The 6,746-nt window shown below is 51.3% G+C and overlaps 1 protein-coding gene across 2 annotated transcripts in view; it reads left to right on the top strand.

Moving 5' to 3' along the window:
• The first annotated feature begins 6,469 nt into the window (after positions 1–6,469).
• LOC123746408 (lachesin) overlaps positions 6,470–6,746 on the top strand; it is a 198,836-nt gene continuing 198,559 nt past the window's right edge. For both annotated transcript variants that reach the window (XR_011225138.1, XR_011225137.1), the window contains exon 1: positions 6,470–6,746. This exon is cut by the window's right edge. The gene's annotated coding sequence lies outside the window, so the exon portion shown is untranslated.

Below are 6,746 nucleotides of genomic sequence, written 5' to 3' on the forward strand. Positions count from 1 at the left end.
ACCTCACCACCACCATGAAGAGACCAACAGCATGAAGAAGTCTGGTGTGACTGTGACGATCAGTAATCACCCCGCCGGGTGCCTGAACCACGCTCCGAAGGCTCGCTCCCAACTGCTGTATTATCCCTATATTTACAACCCTCACTCCTTCCCAGCCCTCCCTCCCACAGCTGGCTAGTACATATGGCCACCAATAGACAGCTTGCAACCCTTCCAGTGATCATTTTCTGGCCGGGGTTCTAAGCTTGCGCCCTCTGGCTTAGAGGAGGGAAGTCAGGCTATGACCAAGACAGTTCGTCATCAGATAATAACATCTACCTAACCTAACCTAACCTAACCGAACCTAACCTGACTTAACCTAACCTGACCTAACCTAACCTTACCTTACCTAATCAACCTAACCTAACCTAACCTAACGTATCGTAAAATGCCTCTGCCCCCAGTTCCTTACTATAATCCGACGGTACGAGGTAAAAAGTTGAGTCTTGATGAAGAAATTAATTCTCTGTGCAGGTCTCTACACTGGTTCACGTCCCCGTGGTCGCTGATGGAAGATGCGCCAACTATTTCTGTTCCGTCCGGGATTCGAACCCGGTTTCAATCGAATTCTCGATTGTGCGTCGAGAACGAAGCCGACTGTACTACCGAGACCCTTAATGATATAAAAGCCCATATTAATGAAAAACGGTTTACACACGACTCACAACTGCTGACGTTCGAACACTTCCGGAACAAGTGCTTCACTGACGACTTTAGTTCGTACCCCAACGCTGTAAATGCTTCACCCACGTACTACAAATACAAATAATCGCCAACAGGACCTATAAACACCTAATCTCACTTATGCCTAACTATAAACAACTTTAATATTTATAAAATAAACCTATTTTTAATGCACGATGCTTTAAAATTTAGGAATGAGTCTTAGGAGACGGCCGCAGCTTTAACGAGCCTGGCAAGAGGACGTGTCGAGACACCACTCGGTGCACCAATACCGTGACCACTCCGGCATCAATTGTCTAAAAATGGTGCGAGATCTTGGGGCCCGCTGCCACCCATCACCCGGCAACACTCGTGGCATATATTAATAATAATAATTGATTATTATTGGGCTCAGTTATTTCATAAATTCCTTGAACATGCTAGGATCGCACCCAGTTTCATGTGTAACAAGCCAATTGTATAACTGTAAAGTCTAACGACCCCCTCAAAGGACTCGAACCTGGGTGAACAAGATGCAGATAAGAGCGATACGAAACTGCTGTAAGATAGATGACATCTGCCCAGCACAGCTACACACACAATACAGAGCTTTAAATGTTTACTGACTTGAATAAACCTTCACATCTACAAATAAAATCTCTCTCTCTCTTTCTCGAGAGGAAAACCTTTCCCCCGTCCTAAGCCCATGATCAAGCTGACTGTGGTGGTTGGTGGCCTCTTCTTGCCTCAGTTCGTAGCCTTCCTTGCTTGTAGTGTATTACCACGAAGCAGGGTGCCACCATCACTTTGTTGCCATTAAAGGAAAATACTAATTTTAGTAGTAGTAGTAGTAAAGATTATAGCGTTAGCAGTAATAAGTAGTTGGTGCAGATGACAGAAGTGATTAGGACCCACATTGGATAGAAACCTTCCTGGTTGACCAGACGACCAACTGAGAGGCTTGGTTGGTGACCGGGCCGCAGGGCCATTGATCCCCGGAACCTCCACAGGGTAGACCAGGTAGCCAAAAATTTTACCCTACACCTTTTTCAATGATGAATGATGACACAAAGTCTTTCCGTGATAGTGTATCTTATCAACAGGTCGGGGACAGGAGGACAGGCAGAGGAGGACAGGCAGAGGAGGACAGGGAGAGGAGGACAGGGACAGGAGGACAGGGACAGGAGGACAGGGACAGGAGGACAGGGACAGGAGGACAGGGACAGGAGGACAGGCAGAGGAGGACAGGGACAGGAGGACAGGGACAGGAGGACAGGGACAGGAGGACAGGCAGAGGAGGACAGGGAGAGGAGGACAGGGACAGGAGGACAGGGAGAGGAGGACAGGGACAGGAGGACAGGGACAGGAGGACAGGGACAGGAGGACAGGCAGAGGAGGACAGGGACAGGAGGACAGGGACAGGAGGTCAGGGACAGGAGGACAGGGACAGGAGGACAGGGACAGGAGGACAGGGACAGGAGGACAGGCAGAGGAGGACAGGGACAGGAGGACAGGGACAGGAGGACAGGGACAGGAGGACAGGCAGAGGAGGACAGGGACAGGAGGACAGGGACAGGAGGACAGGGACAGGAGGACAGGGGCAGGAGGACAGGCAGAGGACAGGGACAGGAGGACAGGGACAGGAGGACAGGGACAGGACAGGGACAGGAGGACAGGGACAGGACAGGCAGAGGACAGGGACAGGAGGACAGGGACAGGAGGACAGGGACAGGAGGACAGGGACAGGTGGACAGGGACAGGAGGACAGGGACAGGAGGACAGGAACAGGAGGACAGGGACAGGAGGACAGGGACAGGAGGACAGGGAGAGGGCAGGGAGAGGAGGACAGGCAGAGGAGGACAGGGACAGGAGGACAGGCAGAGGAGGACAGGGAGAGGAGGACAGGGACAGGAGGACAGGGAGAGGACAGGGACAGGAGGACAGGGACAGGAGGACAGGCAGAGGAGGACAGGGACAGGAGGACAGGGACAGGAGGACAGGGACAGGAGGACAGGGACAGGAGGACAGGCAGAGGAGGACAGGGACAGGAGGACAGGGACAGGAGGACAGGGACAGGAGGACAGGCAGAGGACAGGGACAGGAGGACAGGGACAGGAGGACAGGGACAGGAGGACAGGGACAGGAGGACAGGGACAGGAGGACAGGGACAGGAGGACAGGGACAGGAGGACAGGGACAGGACAGGGACAGGAGGACAGGGACAGGAGGACAGGGACAGGAGGACAGGCAGAGGAGGACAGGGACAGGAGGACAGGGACAGGAAGACAGGGACAGGAGGACAGGGACAGGAGGACAGGCAGAGGACAGGGACAGGAGGACAGGGACAGGAGGACAGGGACAGGAGGACAGGGACAGGAGGACAGGGACAGGAGGACAGGCAGAGGAGGACAGGGACAGGAGGACAGGCAGAGGAGGACAGGGACAGGAGGACAGGGACAGGAGGACAGGGACAGGAGGACAGGCAGAGGAGGACAGGGACAGGAGGACAGGGACAGGAGGACAGGGACAGGAGGACAGGGACAGGAGGACAGGGACAGGAGGACAGGGACAGGAGGACAGGGAGAGGGCAGGGAGAGACCCTTCTGCTTTTCTCCCCTCACTTCACCTGTTATATATTGAACCTGAAACAGTATCTTGAGGTTATCTTGAGATGATTTCGGGGCTTAGCGTCCCCGCGGCCCGGTCCTAGACCAGGCCTCTTTTGTTACACACCTCCAGGAAGCAGCCCGTAACAGCTGTCTAACACCCAGGTACCTATTTACTACTAGGTTAACAGGAACATCAGGGTGAAAGAAACTCTGCCCATTTGTTTCGGCCTCCACCGGGGATCGAAGCCGGAACCTCAGGACCACGAATCCCGAGCGCTGTCCACTCAGCTGTACAAGAAAAACCTCAATATAACCCGTATGATTTTGTGTTTCCTCCATGTATCTACCTTCTCTCTAATTCCCTCCTTCCTTACCTCTTTCCCTTGCTCTCCCTCATTGTTGCCCTCGCCTCTACGGCCTCGTTAAACTGTCTCCTCACTCTGTCTCAACCACCCTCTTATCTTGAGAACTTATCTCATCCCTTGTGACCTCGTTGGTAAAGACCTCTCACAGTGACCCCTAATCACCCACAAGCCTCCTTGACCTCTCTTGATCCCACTCTTGCAACAGGTCAAAGGTCATACAGTGGAGCTTACGGTCAGAAAGGTCATGCTTGGAGAGTTAATTACCACAAGCTAGAACAGAGAGAGAGAGAGAGAGAGAGAGAGAGAGAGAGAGAGAGAGAGAGAGAGAGAGAGAGAGAGAGAGAGAGTGTGTAGCGCCCAAGAAGCACAATACTGCCGCCAGTGTACCACAGGGTGGTGTTCTTGGTCCCTGGCTGTGGAATGTTAACTTCAGTGCCCTTCACCGCCCCTCACTCTTGAAGCCACAGTGCTGAAGACAACACTATCCTTCACAAACACTAGTGAGGAAATGCTGACTACCACAAGGGTCATGCATTACCCCTTGCAGCCACTTCGTCCCAGGGAAGACTGTAGCGAGTAGATTATCCCAATAATATACTCGCTCCAAATGCTTTGTTAATATTCCTGTCAACCTTTGGAGATGAATGAGGTGAGGCGTTGCCCGGGCATATAAGCAGCAATAGCAAACATTAACCAGAGTCAACTTTCAAGTGTGGTCTAGAGCAGACACTTGCGAGATACTGTACCAACGCTCAGTGCGCTCAACTCACACCAACGTATCACCTGTGTACTTCTGTATATTCGACCAAATATATATATAGTATCTTAGTGTCTGTGTTTATTTGTCACCATACTTTACGTAACAATAGAACCGTTACATTGGTGACCCAGTGAGTGAAAAAGAACACCTAGTCACAAACTAGATCTTCGTCATGGATTTATCTACCAGGTTTCCAGCATACAACGCAGATGATTCAGAATTTTGGTTCATGCAGATGGAGGCTATTTTCGACCTTCACGAAGTTTCGACTATACCCAGCCACGATGGACTACAACATGGACTCTCACTGGACCTCTAGTGCTACTGTTTGCTGTGATGGAACACTGCCAACACCCTCGCCACAGCTATGATTTTCATCGCGTCCATCTCTGCATTTTCATCTACTACGGCTTGCTGCTCCACGATCGTTACTCACTCATCTGACAGCCTCATCAATGATTACATCATGTTGGATCTACAGCTTGTCCTGCCGACTCTCCGTCGCTGCCAGGGCACTGCTTGTCCTACGCCCACGACAGCTGCTCTGTCATCAGATTCATCTACACGTTCACTACATTTTGATACTCTGCCGACTCAAGCACTTTGCGCAGTACAGGACTTACAGCTTGCGTTTCCGAGTCTTCGTCGCCTCCAGGACAATTCAGCTCTAGCAGTGATTACCTCGTTGTCCTAACTACGTGCCTACATTACCTCCTAATGTCCTGGTGCCCGAGCCCATCCGCCCCGGATCTAAATGCTCCACCAGCGACCCAAGGACGCAACAATTATGCACATTCTTCTCTCCTGCTACACCGAGCTTGTCCACACACTGCCTACATCTTTTGGTACCAGACTACAATTTCCACAGTCAACAATGTAGTACTCGGCGTGTACAGTCCTAATCAACCCAAGACGCTACAGCTTCGACACAGAGCAGACAGCAGACTACGACCGCATCGAGCCGCCACGCTCTCGCTCCCCGAGTTTAGACACTCACAAATCTCAATCGAGCCGCCACGCTCTCCCACATAGAGCTCCACGACTCCGGCCTCACTCAGCTCCAGGCTTCGTCTCAACGTCTGCGACACTGCTAAATCCAGAGACACATCCGCCGACTACGCAGTTCACTTTTCGACCCCAATTACCAGCCGCACCACAACCCTCCTACGACGACGGACGATCCTGTGCGACCTCCCACCCTACGACCCCAGTTAGATGACATCGGCGAAGAGGAGGAAGTTAACTTTGATGGTTATGTAACGCGAGCAGGGCGTACAATTCACCGACCAGCTAAGTTCCTTGATCAAGTATTTTTCCTTTCATCCCCTGGGAGGGGGAGTTCTGTAGCGAGTAGATTATCCCAATAATATACTCGCTCCAAATGCTTTGTTAATATTCCTGTCAACCTTTGGAGATGAATGAGGTGAGGCGTTGCCCGGGCATATAAGCAGCAATAGCAAACATTAACCAGAGTCAACTTTCAAGTGTGGTCTAGAGCAGACACTTGCGAGATACTGTACCAACGCTCAGTGCGCTCAACTCACACCAACGTATCACCTGTGTACTTCTGTATATTCGACCAAATATATATATAGTATCTTAGTGTCTGTGTTTATTTGTCACCATACTTTACGTAACAATAGAACCGTTACAAGACGATAGCAAGTTACACTGATGATAATTATAACTAGCATGAAGGATATCGCACCAGGGACAGGCACACAGATCTAATGGTCCGGGAGAGAGCTCACATTATGGGGGGTGAGTGTCGACTTTCCCAGCGAGCATACAGAGCCACGTGCTGAAACAAGCAAGGAAGGCAGCCAAGACACCTACGGTCTTAGGGGTCCGTCTCAACAGCAGCGGTTGCAAAACATTCCATGAAGCGCAAGTTCACTCCGATCTTGACTATACATCACTTTCCTAAACAGCCTCTGACCTCTTTCCTCTGTTTGCGGGGGGGGGGGGGTCTTGGCGGTGGGGCTTGGGGGGTCTAGGGAGGGGGGCTTGGGGGGGGGGGGGGTCTTGGGGGGTCTTGGGGGAAGGGGGGGTCTGGACCTAACGTGGTCATAAACATTATTAATTTGTATATAAATGTACGCAATTATTCCATTGACCTCACAAAACATCTCTTTAATATTCATGGGTGCACGTTCACAATCATGCTTTCGGCACTATATACGTTCAGAGCCTCACCATCACTACACATTCACAGTCCGACCTACATCTGCCCAAGTTCACTATCTCATCTTACGCACAACACGTTCACAACCTGACCGTCATGAAGACACGTTCACAACCCCAACAAGGT

Source organism: Procambarus clarkii, chromosome 80 (assembly GCF_040958095.1).
Source record: "Procambarus clarkii isolate CNS0578487 chromosome 80, FALCON_Pclarkii_2.0, whole genome shotgun sequence".
Taxonomy (NCBI): domain Eukaryota; kingdom Metazoa; phylum Arthropoda; class Malacostraca; order Decapoda; family Cambaridae; genus Procambarus; species Procambarus clarkii.